Genomic DNA, 15235 nt, shown 5'->3' on the forward strand with positions numbered 1-15235 from the left:
TACTGTCTAGATTTCTTGATATGCAGCACCTCACTGATGTCTAATCTTCTATTGTCTTTGTATCTATTAATTATTTCGGTGCTGCTCATCAAAATATCACTGGTGATTGCCTGGTTGTGTGTGGCGATTATGTGTTCCTTGATGGAGCCCTATTGTTAATTAGACCTGCCCCTATAGTAAATTCCACGATTATTCTTCCACCGGCAGTTAAATACTGTACGTCAATCGCAGAGAAAGCTAAGGGCACTGGGTGCATACTGTACGAACACAGACTGGGTCTATATGTGCACCCTACAGTAGGCTGGTGTTTAAGCCAGATCCAGTAACATAAATTTCTCTCAAATATTCAATTTACATCAAATTATATAATTTTGGGTTATATATTTAGTTGAGCAACATATTACAATAATAAGAGCTATAAAAAATACTTATTTTAGAACTGATTTAATTATTTTATTATTTCGAAGCCTTAGGTCACTGAATGTGGTGACAAAATCGAACAAAACACGCATGGTGTTGTGTGCACACGAATTAGACCCATCCACTCGTGCTGGAGTTGTGCCACCAATAACATGAATAATTTCTCAAATAGCAGATATCTATCATATTTACAGTATATTTTTGGTTTTATTTAGTTTAGTTTAATTAGGATAATAAAGAGTTATTAAAACACCAGTTTTAGAAATGATTTTATTAATCTGAAACGTTCAAAGTCATGGGTCACTGAACTATGATGACACAGACGCAAGTGAGTGAAACCTCACTGTAAAGTGAGGTTTGCTGTACAGTATTCCCTTATCTGTCCACCCTCACTCATCTTGTTTCATCAGAGAAAATGTATATAAGAAGATTTCAACACATTAGCTAGCTATTCACGGTTCAGTCTTTAAATTAATTTACAAAGATACGTACCACTACAGACCACTCTGGCTGGTGTTTGGTTAATATGCATCACGTCTTGTGTGGACCATTCTGGCTGGTGTTTGGTTCATATGGTTCACATGTTGTGTAGTCCACTTGTGTGATACGACTTATCTTATGAAGAAATTATTAATTGTAATCTGTGATAGAATGAGACAGTTTTCCACCACTCTGTGAACTCTGTCCCAACATCGTAAGCTTGTGGACCACTTGTGGATCACTTGTGCGGTCTACTTGTGTGGACCACTTGCGGATCACTTGTGAGGTCCACTTGTGTGGTTCACTTGTGTGATCGAACTTGTCATATGAGCGAATTATTAATTGTAATCTGTGATAGAATGGGAAAGTTTTCCACCAGTCTGTGAACTCTGTCTTGAGATCGTAAGCAAACCCGAATATCCCCCACTTCGGCGAACCATTGTTCGTCGAACCGGGTGAGTAAATCCGGCCTGAAAAGTGTGCGAACTAGCCGGAGATTCGTTGAATCGAGGTTGTACTGTATCAACAAACTTGCAAAGTGAGGCAAAGTTTGTAAACCAATTCGAATTTTATGAAGAAATTGAGCTCGTAACCTAAAAATTTGTAAAAAGGAACGTTCGATAACAGAGGTTCCACTGTACTTGGTTACCACTCATTTACCAGGTCCTGTAGCACAGTGGTCTATGTCCTCAGCTCACAACAAAGGGATCCAGGTTCAGTCTCCAGGCAGGATAGAAACAGTTAGACATGTCTCCTTTCACCTGATGCCTCTGTCCACTTGGCAGTATAATAGGTACCTGTTAGTTAGGCAATTGTTATGGGTTACATCCTAGAGAGAGGTCAGTAGCTGACTTAGGGGGACCTCAATAAGCCTAAGTATAGGCTTCCATCTGATAACAGGAATATTTATGGACATGATGTGTTTGCATATTGGGGGGAAACAGCTACTGTATCCAAATACATTTTTTTTTGTACATAATAAGAGCAGCCTTCTCAGTTACAATACATGAATTCTCATACAAATGCTAATTATAACGGTTCACAATTTCTTACTAATGCTTTGTCAAAATACTAAGTTACTATAAAGTTTGTTTCTGCTAGACTACTGTTTGTGGGGATTTTATTTCATTGTATAATTTAATGGAGTATAATATCCTGTTTCAGAGCATGAAAAATCCCGGGAAGACATTGATCGTGAAGGCATCATCCTTGCAGAAATGCTGAGTATCCTCGAACAGAAGGATGCATTAGTCACCATGTTGGAGGAAGACAGACAGAGGTGCGGCCACAACTACAATCCCATGCCCTTCCTCACAGCCAGTGCCTCACTCACCCCTCAGAGGCTTCCCAACAACCTGATTACCTCCACCAAGCCTTCCACCACATCACTCTGCACCTCCACTACCAAACTGACACCTTACCTCACAACTAAGCTTCAACATATTTCATATTTACATCCAACAGCATCTCAGTCATTAGCTTCATTATTTCTGCCTGTCAGCCATGGACAAATGACCTCAAATACATCTCTGTTAATACCCATGGATAATCAGGAGACCAAAGTGGCTTCAGTATTGCATGCTTGCTTGAGTTCATCCTTAAATCATGCTTTCCATTCCCTAGCTCTTAGTGAGCGTTTCAGTCACTTTGACCATCATCCGTCATCTCGTAAACCCAGTGTTTTTGACCGTGACCCGTGTAGTAAAACGTGCACTCAATATCAGCATGCTCAGAGGAAAGTAAATCTTTTAGTCAATTAGGGCGTATAAGACGCACTACTGTTCCAGACCTGAGCTTGAGTAGACAGAAGTTCACAGACCCATCATTTCCCTTTCGTCGGTCCAGTCTCTCAATTCCACTTCCATTCCAAGTTAATCCACCCAATTCATCCTCCAGTAGGAGTAAAGCAGAAGGTGCCAGTAGTAGTAGTCATAAGTGCAACTCCAGCTTGCTAAACACTGCTTGTGGTTATGCTATGATAATTGTTATCATTGTGTGGTTTTTGCCACACATAGTAACTTTTTTGTCCCTACTTTTCTGTCAAACTTACCAGGGTCCAGCCCCATTTTAATATTTGGACTGGTAGTACTTAGATTGTCACTGACTAGTTACTAGAAATTTGATCCAGTGTGTAGTGTAAATCTATGTATTAATTTGTGCTATAAATACCGTATTGTGCATGCCGCATTTACTTACCGGTATCGTGTACATTATATGGAATTATTAAGGCCATGTCTCTGACAATTAATATGGCATTTATATTTCGTATTACTTACAGTATAAATAGTTAATCTGGTATAATTTTCAGTAGTGCATTAATATATGGTAAGGAGTATTTTTGCATGATACAGTAGTTGGCAAAGCTAACTCTCCCCAAGACAGTGAGACACTCCCATACAACCTCTTCCTTGTGTTCTGCCTTCCGGATGGCTGGCTGGCAGTGTGTTGTTGGTGCCGGCCTCACCTTGCCCTGTAAGTTGTCATCATGTTACACTACAGCAGCCAACACTAACAACTGAATGGAAATGCAATGCATTCTTGTATATGCCATTAACATTAATCTGCTTAACTCTTAAGTTGCCCAGCTAATTCAAAGTCCTACATTGTGGTATGCATGACTAAACAAATATTTCATAACTAATATGAATAAATTGCTGCTTGGCTATCAGAGCACAGGAGATAATTGCAGATAGTGATTCGAGCAGTTTAATGGGTAATATTCCTGGCCTCCTGAAACTTTCACCATCTTTATTTTCAGATGGAATAATAATGTTTTAATTAGTGATTGAGATAGTGTGATGCAAAGGAAGTAAGTAGAGTACTGTTTACAAATATAACTTGTGAGGATCCATTGACATGACTATTGCCATGTGTGTTGAATCATGATGTATAAAGTGTTGTTAATAGATATATCTTGGCTCCTAATTACACTAAAATGAACACTTTTAGTTCTTGAAGGTTGGTGATATATTCCTCCCCTAAGAGAAAGTTTCCAAAGATAACAAAAATTAAAGAATTGACAAGTTAAACAGGGAATTTAGTATTTAATTGCAGGACATATAATTTTCTAAAGTGAAACAGCAAACCAAATTGGAAGATAACAAAATACACACTTCAGTTTTCTTTATATTCAATAAAATACTTTAAAATTCTTTTTTTAATCTTTATTGCTCATTTATGAATGTTTTAATGCATGTTTGTATGAATTACTGACCCCATTGTATTGTGCATGTAAATATTAACATACCTATTTTAATTTGTAGAACAACTAGTTTTTAATGGATTATATGTATATATATATATATATATATATATATATATATATATATATATATATATATATATATATATATATATATATATATATATATATGTCGTACCTAGTAGCCAGAACGCACTTTTCTGCCTACTATGCAAGGCCCGATTTGCCTAATAAGCCAAGTTTTACTGAATTAATATATTTTCTTTAATTTTTTTCTTATGAAATGATAAAGCTACCCATTCATTACGCATGAGGTCAATTTTTTTTTATTGAAGTTAAAATTAACGTAGATATATGACCGAACCTAACCAACCCTACCTAACCTAACCTAACCTATCTTTAAACGTTAGGTTAGGTTAGGTAGCCGAAAAAGTTAGGTTAGGTTAGGTTAGGTAGGTTAGGTTGTCGAAAAACAATTAATTCATGAAAACTTGGCTTATTAGGCAAATTTGGCCTTGCATAGTAGGCTGAGAAGTGCGTTCTGGCTACTAGGTACGACATATATATATATATTATATACATTACAGTATATACATTATATACATTACAGTATATACATTATATACAGTACAGGTGAACCTTGTTTAAATTTGCCCCTGTTAACATCATTTCATTTTTGCATTGTTAGAAAAAATAAATGAATAAATTTAACATCAGACCAGTAAACAGTTCTATTTCTTTTTGGTTCCCAACAAAGGATAGAGAAGATGATGTGGAAGCCTATGGTACTTATAGAAAATACACTACTGTTTATATATAATACTTTATTGTTATACAATTATATAATACTTTACTGTATAATACAACAATAATGTTAACAATTTATCAAGTGAATTTAGTTGCTGCCATAATAAAGGCATCTTGCCAGCTGGTCTCAGACGTAAACATACAAGGTGCGAGAGTTCCAATCTCAGTAAACAAATTTTTGGGACAATGCATGATGGATAAATGATCTGTCACGAAGTAATCCTAGTGAAAGGCCACACACACAAAGGAAGACAATATCATAGTAACTAAACTACAAAGTGCCAGGTAGATATGATGGGTGAGTGAGCAAAAAATTACCAAAGATCATCATAACCAGTACCACTTATAACACTAGGTCTAGTGACCCTTACTTATAACACCAGGTCTAGTGATGTTTTTTGTTTCTCATAATGTCATTTCAGTTAAAGTCGCAGTTTTCATGAACCTAAGCCCAATGTTAAAAAGTGGTTAACATGTACTGTATATATATATACTGTATTCTATTTGTTAGATGGTCAAGGTAAGTCATCCTTGGTTCATACTTCACTTTGTGTTGAAAAAGTTGCTATATTTGTAGCTTTTTTCTCTACATTGTCATGTGTGTGGTGTTTGGATGGGTTTAGGGAGCAGCTAAAAGGAATAGCATATGAATAACAGTGATTTAGTATGAAAAAAACTTTTTTTAAGCAGATCATTTTATGCTCCAGTTAACTTCTTTGCAGCCCCACTTTCCAGTGCATAGAAATTGTTCCTAGTACATGCATTGGGAAGTATGAGAAGTGGCTAATGTTATGGCCCAGAGGTGTTGTGTGATGCTATCACCTGGTAATGCCAAGTGTTGCTAGCCAAGTAGGCCAACTTGTGTTTTGCAGAGCTCTCATTTGGTGGTCATCTGTAATGCCAAGGTTGGGTCTGGAAGGGCTTAGTGTTTTTATGAATGGTCTAATGTTAACCATCCTAGGTTGGACTGAAACTTCTCCAGTGACTCCTTAGCACCTTAAATGACTGTAGGGACTGCTTCAAAATTTCCCTGACAACAGTGCCAAAATACCACCCTGCCTGGCTGCATGATCCTCTCCTTTTCTTTCTATATTGAAAGAAATATTTTATATTTCTCTATATTTTAAAGATGTTTTCCAAACCTCTCTAAAACTATTAGAGATGTTTGGAAAAATGCCAAAAACATTACTTTCATATTAGTTTGAGAGTACTGAAGGGTTGAAATCCATGTGATATCACATTTAAATTGCCACATTAAATTGCATTTAGGAATTTGAGCACAAGGTAATTGCAGATAATGATTATTTCAGTTAAGGATTAAGAAGGCTCTCACTAACTACTAGTTGGCTTGGTTGGCCATCACTAAACACCACCAGGTGACTGGCAGGCAAGCAGGCAGAGACCAGATTTTCAGGAAGGTGTTGCCTAGTTTCACTGTTCAGGATCTTTGAATGCATGTACTGTGGTTTAGATTCGCTTCATTCTGTGTCTTGAGTCATAAATGTTTATAGATATTTGACTATATTATCCCATGACTATATCCAGACTATGCCTGGTGCTGTATGGAGTGTTTTGACACTGAAAGACATCTATTTTATCTTTTGCAATGTGTGTTATGTTAGGTTTTAACCTTTGTTCACCTAATATCTGCATATGAAGCAACCTTTATGCTTAGAGCTTGGGCCCAGAAATATCGTAGCTAACAACCTCAGTTCCTGTATTTTGCAGATACCTGACAGTATTCTGCTCTTTTTGAGAAGAATCTTTCTTTTGGTTGCCTTGACCTGTGAGATCAAGGCAACCAACCAACTGTAGGTGCTTGGCTTCAGTACAGAATGGGTTCTGCTTGTCATTCAATTTCGTATTTTCAATATGCTCAGACTCTCATCCTCAAAAGCTCCAGGGTCAAAGAGGCCAGAGTCCTGTCACATGCTGACCCTGGTAGATGTTGAGATGGTGGCTGAGGGTTCTGTATCATCTTTGCTGTATGGGATTTTGCAGTTTTTTTGGAGTTAATGTAGGAGTTCTCGGCTCTTGCTTACAGGTGGGAGAATCCAGTTTCTCCTACAAAAAGAAAAGTATTTCTTTTGGGAAATTCCATTCCTATAGCTAGCTTTAGATTGCCTACAAGCCCTACTTCTATCGTGAAAGAAGTAGGGCTTTTCCTGTGATGGTTTTCCTGAATGTAGTTAGATTACTGTACCCCTTTTTTAATGTGTGATAAGACGAATCCTTATTTCTGCTCATATATCGTGCTCTTTGGAATATGATGAACAGTTCTTCAGAATTTTCCAGCATCCCACAGTGATCATGTATCTGAACTGGATTTGGCTCAATTTGAATTTGACTGCATTCCTGGCAGGCAGGAAATGCTTTATTTTCCTTGGGGAAATGAATGCTATTTTTTCCCATCAGTCTAGCCAAAATGCCAGCTTTCTAGTTTGGTGACAAAGTTGTTTGCTTTCAACAAGTTGTTTGCACTGGACCTGTAGGATGCAGTTGTAAGCATGTTTGTTGCATATATTGCAGGATGTGGGTGCAAATGGTTTCCCCTCATGGAGTAGGTGCTTGTGGACCAGCTTCATGTATTTTTGCTCAAGAGAACGGTGCTGTGTTGCAGGCAGCTCACGCAAATATACTAGTTCCTAGTACCATCCTGTATTCACCTTCAGGTGTATTGGCACCACCAGTATCGGGAAGTCATGCATGATCTTGAGTGATGATGATGATTTACTGAGCTTGGTGATAGTGGTGTCCAAGGATAATGCTTGGGTTTGGTCTTGTCAGTCCAGGAAGACTGTTTGTCTAATCAGACACAGAACAGTCTAATCAGTCTAGTCTAATCTAATTTAATTTTGCCACTAAAGATTCTGCCACACTTTCTTCACATCCAGGAGATAGTGGACTAGGAAGTGGTTTGAGAGACTTATCAGATGCAGTCTCGACTCTTCCCTGTGATAAAAAAAAAAATCTCCATGAAGAGAATAGTTCTTGATTTTCATTGCTTGCCCAGCGCTCCAGGTGACCACGTTGTTGGTGATCCATCAAATGTTTACATCGGCTGCTTGGTTTGATACTTTCAGTCTTAAGTATACTTACTGGCACATTCCTATGCATCTAGAATTCAAACACTAATGGGTTTTGTTGGGGTGAGAACATGTTGCTTTGTGGGCATCTTATTTGTCACATGATTTATTTACTACTGTACTTAAAAGTTAATATTATTGTATGCAGAGTAATTATGTTTTTTTTTTGGACTATCAGTTTTCATTATTGTTTGATTCTGAAAATGTTTGTCTTCTGTATTTATCAAATTCCTTTTTAACATGCATAAACCTTAAACTTTTCAGATACATGGAAGAAGACAGAGATTTGGAATCAGTTATGGTACGCAAAGGGCTTCAGCTTTCACCACTCAGAAGAGAAACTGGTGTATAACTAGTGTATTTAAGTATCATTTGAATATTATCAGCTTTGTTATAATGCGTACGATGTGGTGTGTTAGTAAGATTGACAAGCACAATGTTTCTCCGGCAAGGGAGGCTGACCATGGAGTATCTCGTATCTAACTTGATTAATAATTAATTTAAACCTCGTGTCCTTGATTCTTTGAGCTCATGCAGTATCAATTATATTTGTTTGCTTTATGTGCTGCTCTTGAAAACTCTTAGCAACAAAATTTATAGAAGAGTGAAAAGTCTTAGAAACCTAATTTTGTATTTTCTAGTATGAATACGTTATCTTCTGGTGATTAAATTTACCAAAGCACTTTGATGAACTGGTAAGAGGTAAATAGATTTTTGTCCTCCCCATTTCAGTAATGAAAAAACAGATGCATGATAGGTATTTAACAATATCTTGAGATAAACTAAAGAAAAAGCTGTGAAGCTTTGCAAGTAATGAGACAATAAGTACGACTGTTCTTAATATTCGCGCTGTTATTGTTCTTAGGTGGTGTATAAGATTTATATATATTTATATATTTTTTTTAATTAGTATTGATGTCTCAAAAGCACTTTGGCTTGGCATTCCTCATAAGAATTTGCAGCTGTAAATTTAATAGTGCATTTTATGAGAAGTTAAATTTTTAACTTCTAACTATCCAAAGCTATAAATGGGGCAACATTTTAAGCATGCATTTCAAGACTCGTGTAACCTGAAGGGAGTCTAGATCAGTCTAGATTGTGTTAATGTTTACTTAGTGGTTTATCAGTATTAGGAAGAGTCTGAAATGTGCCTTTCTCACTAGGTCTTCAGCAGATGTTAATATAAATGTAAAAATATAACTGCTAATGGCTTATTGGTTTAATGGCGAGCATATCACAATGATGATAAACCACTTAGATATTTGATCTTGAAATGTAGCAAAAGATCTACTTGTTGTTGATGCTTACTTGAGTGGGCTTCTAAGGGCTAGGAAGTATCGCTGTACAATAGGTAATCTTGTTACTTTTATACTTGTCCAAACCAGTAATGCTAAAAACATGATTTATGAATTGGTGCTTATGTTAATGTCAAATATTTGTTAGCATACTCTATGCTCTCAGACTTGCATATACAGTATTTTTTTCATTTTTTTTAAGGAGAGCAATAATAAAAGAGCAGTATACTTTTGTTGTGATGAATACTAAAAAAAAATTTTTTACTATGATTTCTAGCTTTAACTAGTGCATTTGTATATATCTCTGATAAGCATCATTTTGCTCACATTTTGCTAAACTCGCATATGTTTTAACGACAATAGTACACTAGCAGTTGCTCACTGAGAAAACGGGCAGTTTCTCTTGTGAGGATGAGACAAAGATGTCAGATTCTGACCTGTTCTTTGTGAAGTGTGCAGAGGGTGATCAGGTAATGGAGCTCTTATACCCTGTTATAGTGAGTTTTAACCAAGTCCAATCAGAGTGATAACAGTGTTAGTGTGTGTATATGTATGTATATGAATGAGTGTGTCATTGTGTATGCATTAGAGGTGCAACGACAGATATTAATTTTCCTGAATTATTTTTTATTCTGTGTAATATTCAGGTCTGTTGACCCAAATCACAATGATGTAAATGAATTCATGCTCTAATTTATACAGCTTTTTTATAGATTCCTTGTCTCAACAGTACACTGAAGCTAATATTGGCTGTTGTTTCATACTGTATCATTATTTACCATGGTGCTCTTAGTAAATGAAATCTTTAAATTATATTGTTTTATTTATTCCAAAACTAATCGGCTGTTAGTATGCCTACTGTCCTGTGTTGCTTATCATTTTCATTTGCTTTGAGAGTGTTAAACAAGACTGGTTATTTAATATTTTATTTGCATAAGAGACTAGAAGCTGGAGCACACAGATGCACTCCATCCAAATCATACATGTATAATGGTTTGCAATAGTATTTAAAGCTACGATATTGAAACTACATTTTATTGATAAACCTTAATGAAAGGCATTTTAGTAAAGGCAATAGTATTTAAAGCTATGATATTGAAACTACATTTTTATTGATAAACCTTAATGAAAGGCATTTTAAAAATTTGGCATTGTAATATTCATAAAGCACAAAAAATTGCAAACTCAATGCACAAAATAATAATTTAACCTTTGGTGTGAGGCAAATTGCCAAGATAAAAAAAAAAGTATATAAAATAGTTTGGACCCAGAACTGCAACTGCACAACATTCTGTAAAAGAAAAAAGAAAACTAAAATAAGCTATGGTAATTGAGGTGTTTGGCAAGATTTCTTCCCCCATCCCATAAATGAGGCAGGTGATATTAGACAAGTACAGTACCATTATACTTCAGCCCCCCTCCCATTCCCCATCTCCAATTTGCCACATTTGGTTGTTAGTGGATAGGGAATGGAAGTGGATGTCATGAGGTAGGGGGTTATAACAAAATTTATACATAATGTACTTACTCAAATGTGTGTGCATCTGTGGGAGACATTTTTAAAGAATGTCACAAGATGCCCTCTCCCTGAAAGGATTATTCTTCTGGGATGAAAAGCCAATCAAGAGATAATCTTCCTGTTCATGCTGCAGGATAAACTGCTTGATTTCTTCCACAACTTCTGAAACGGGCAAACGCTTTAGAGATGCCTCACGACGCAGCTGTTCCACCAGCAGACGTTGTTGTTGCAAGTTGGATAGCTGTAGGAAAAATTTTTTGTTCAGTATAAGAATATCATTCCTGTTGTCGGGGACAGGAAACTTGTACCTAGGTTTTTTGAGATTACCCCTCCTAGATCATCAATTGACCTTACCCAAGATGCAACCCATAATAGTTGCCAAACTCACAGATACCTATTTCCTGCTAGGTGAATGGAAGCATCAGGAAAAAGGAAATATGCCCAAAAGTTTGTCCTACCCAAGAATCGAACCCAAGATATAGATACTAGATAGGTCGAGACATAAACCACTGTACTACAGAACCCCAATTAGCGATTGGCATGATCCAAGAACTGAAAGAATAGAAGTTGAGCAAAGAAGAGCTGGTTGATTAATTCAAGTGATGGTCAAGAGTGATCTTAGATTGAGACTATGAGCAATAAATTTTGAACATGTGGGGGTTTGTGAATAGTATCAAGTGTATTGAAGCACCACTTTCCAACCACAACCCTTGGACTCTGCCACAGACTAGGCCTCTATGGTCCATCCAATACTTTTGACTTTTATCCCCATCATGACAAGTATCTTTTGTTAGTTATCCTGACATGTATTAAGGAAGACAGTGGCAAGATCAACTCAAACAACCACCAAGTGTACTAACTCACTGTGATGCAAAATAATGAATCATGTCCCTCAAACACCTGCCTGCAATTATGAATTAGAAGAGTACTATCAAGACCATTATTGCACTGCAAACTCCTGAAAGTAGCTCAACGCTACAACAAGTGCCACCAGGTGTAAGCACGACCACAATAATGAGTTCGCAGAGTTAGAAATTTCCACTAGTTCAGACCACCTATACATGCTCATGGAAGACACTAAGAGATCCAGGGTAAATCCAGGGTAGAAAACTACCTAGAGAACTACTGTACTGGCATGATAGTCAATTAGAATATATCTGACAGGATACAAGCACTGGCTCCCAACAAAGCAATTGGGAGTGTCTTTCCCCACCATATGAAAAAAAATAAGTCAATGTAGCCCACAAAGAAGGGACCATTGGATACCTGGTTGATGGGGTTCTGGGAGTTCTTCTACTCCCCAAGCCCGGCCCGAGGCCAGGCTTGACTTGTGAGAGTTTGGTCCACTAGGCTGTTGCTTGGAGCGGCTCGCAGGCCCACATACCCACCACAGCCCGGTTATCATGATCCCTGAGCAATATTCCATTAATAAGAACACAGAGAGCAGGCTATCAAGGACCTGGTTACATCCAAAGGACTGGAGAACCACATCCACAAATAACCTGAAGACAATGAGAAGCCATGAGCAGCTAAGTATCCTTGGTCAAAGATCTCTTAATAGTCCACCACAGTGCACTAGTGGGTAGTGGCTGTGTGGATAGCATACTGGACACGTAATCCTGTGGCCCGGGTTCGATTCCCGGCGCCAGCAAGAAACAAAAATGGGCAGAGTTTCTTTCACCGTGATGCCCCTATTACCTAGCAGTAAATAGGTACCTGGAAGTTAGACAGCTAATATGGGCTGCTTCCCCCCCCCCTCCAGTATCCTAGGAACTAAACAACACTCACATAACCAAATAAAACTCTATAAGGATGGGAATACACTGTCAACTGATTTAGAAATGGCAAATGAATTTAATAGCTTCTTTTCATCGGTTGGTGCTAATCTTGCCAGTAAAATCCCACAGACTCAGACACATATTAACACATATCTCTCAGGTAGCTATCCAAACTCTCTTCTCCTTTCACCAATCAGCCCTGCAGATGTTGTGTCCATCATACACTCTAAAAACCAAGGCAGGGAACACCAGTGAAATTCCATCCATTGTATACAAGAGCGCCTCCCATGCCCTTGCCCCACCCATAGCTCTACTGTTCAACAAATCTATAGTGTCACACCTTCCCCTGATATCCTTAAAAAAGCAAGAGTAACGCCAGTCCATAAAGGAGGCAATCCGGCGGACATGAACAATTATAGACCAATATCAAATCTACCCATTCTATCAAAAATATTTGAAAAAATTATTTACAAACAGCTCTATTCTTACCTCGTAAAATTCGACATACTCAGTCCCTGCCAGTTTGGCTTCCAGTCCCAAAAGAGCACCAATGATGCAATCATTAGTCTCCTTGACGTAATCTACTCAGCCCTTGACAAAAATGAGTTTCCGATTGGACTCTTCATTGACCTAAGAAAAGCCTTTGATACTGTTAATCACAACTACCTCTTACTTAAACTCCAGCATTATGGAATCCGAGGCCTTGCCCTTGACTACATCCAATCCTATCTTAGTAACAGACGCCAATGTGTAACCATCAATGATACACTTCTTCCACTCTACCAATTACCGTTGGAGTGTGTTACGACCCTGGGTTCTCCAGTGGAAACCAGAGGTCAAAATTGAGCTATTAAACTTTCTGGTAGTACAGTTGAGTGCATCTCGAGCGGCAATTGTTTGTATCTTCCCTGCCAGACGTAAGACTATTATTGTTTCTCAAAGAGCATTTAAAGACTGAGCTGGGGGTTGATTATTAAATAATAACATAGGCACCAACTTTGCTTACTAATACTTTCTAATCATTTGTAAAGTAACAATATGTTGCATAGGGGAAGATCTTTAATGTGCTTAGCTGCACGATCAATTAGGCTCCTTCCGGCACCACGACATGGGAGGCCTAGCTGGTCGCTAGGAGGCTTCTCTGGCTGGCGTTCGTGCGGACGAGACCTACTCTGTGGCTGCACCCCTAATCTCCTCCCTTCTCCTCTTACTTATTTCCCTTACCCTAAGTTCCTGTCCCATTAAGTTAAGTATTGTATGGTGTTAAGTGTGCCTACTCTGGTAGTAACGATTGGTGAGACCTGGGGGTAGTAGTTGCCAGTGTTTTGGGTACCCCTAAGTGTTGTGTTTTGTATTAGGGTACCATGTGGTGTCTCTACCCTAAGCTGCATCCAGCTTCAGTGCTTATCCAGTAGTACTTTACCCTAGCTTGTTATTAGTGTAAACCTTGTATCCTGCCTATGTGGACCAAGGCTTTTAACGTAAGATAGTGTGGTAAAGTTATTATTATTATTGTTATTGGTGTGAGTGTATATGGGGGGTTGTTAAGGGGTTAATAAATAAGTACATGAATTACAGAGTATCCCTTCTTCCTGTGTGGGAGTGCACTGATCAACCCTTAGACTAACAAATATGGTCTAGTAGCAAGTTATTACTACTGTGGATAGTTTATTTTGGGGGCCGGACCTTTTAGCTCTCCCATATTTGATACTCTTGTCTTCTAACTACCCTTACCCCTTAATAATACCAAGTCCCCCATAGCAAGCACAACACACACCATTATTTATAACAGAGTGCCACAGGGCAGCATCTTAGGACCTCTTCTATTTCTTATATATATCAATGATCTGCCTAATGTCTCTAATATTCTTAAACCTATATTGTTTGCTGACGATACTACCCTAATCTATTCAGACCCCAACCCACATACACTAAATAATGTTGTGAATAATGAATTAAAAAAATCCACTTATGGATGTCAACTAACAAACTAACATTAAACATAGAAAAGACCTACTACATCTTATTTGGAAGCAAATCATCAAATGCAATTCAGCTACAGATAGACAACATTAACATCAGTAATAAAAATGATGGCAAGTTTCTTGGCCTATTCCTAGACAAGAGACTCAACTTCAGCACCCACATTCAACACATAACTAAGAAAGTCTCTAAAACAGTTGGTATACTCTCTAAAATAAGATATTATGTTCCTAACTCTGCTCTCCTCTCACTATATTATGCACTAATCTACCCCTATCTTAATTATGGTATCTGTGCATGGGGGTCTACCACTGCAAACCACCTTAAGCCCAACATCACCAAGCAAAAATCAACTCATCAGAATAATAACTAACTCTGCTTTCAGACAACACTCAGCTCCCTTGTTTAAATCCCTAAACTTGATAAATATTAACTCCCTCCACACATTCTCTTGTGTCAACTACATTTACAAAACCCTGTTCTTAAATGCAAACCATGCTCTGAAACTCTCCCTGGACAGATGTAATAGGATCCATTATCACCACACCAGAAATAAATATCTCTTTGATATCCCCAGGGTCAAACTTAATCTGTGTAAACACTCTATGCAAATTAAGGGACCTAGTCTATGGAACTCACTCCCTAGTGAATTGAAAAGCTGTCAA

The 15235-nt window shown here is 37.7% G+C and overlaps 2 long non-coding RNA genes across 2 annotated transcripts; one reads left to right on the plus strand and one right to left on the minus strand.

Moving 5' to 3' along the window:
• Positions 1-62: 62 nt before the first annotated feature.
• Positions 63-10100, plus strand: LOC138350022 (uncharacterized). Its single transcript, XR_011221993.1, has 2 exons — positions 63-2179; positions 8260-10100. It is a non-coding gene; the product is annotated as an uncharacterized lncRNA (long non-coding RNA).
• A 100-nt stretch (positions 10101-10200) lies between these two features.
• Positions 10201-14441, minus strand: LOC138350021 (uncharacterized). The gene is made up of 3 exons (XR_011221992.1): positions 11936-14441; positions 10819-11713; positions 10201-10581 (listed from the first exon to the last, which is right to left on the minus strand). It is a non-coding gene; the product is annotated as an uncharacterized lncRNA (long non-coding RNA).
• Positions 14442-15235: the final 794 nt, after the last annotated feature.

The sequence above is a fragment of the Procambarus clarkii genome, chromosome 43 (genome assembly GCF_040958095.1).
Source record: "Procambarus clarkii isolate CNS0578487 chromosome 43, FALCON_Pclarkii_2.0, whole genome shotgun sequence".
NCBI classification, from domain to species: Eukaryota; Metazoa; Arthropoda; class Malacostraca; order Decapoda; family Cambaridae; genus Procambarus; species Procambarus clarkii.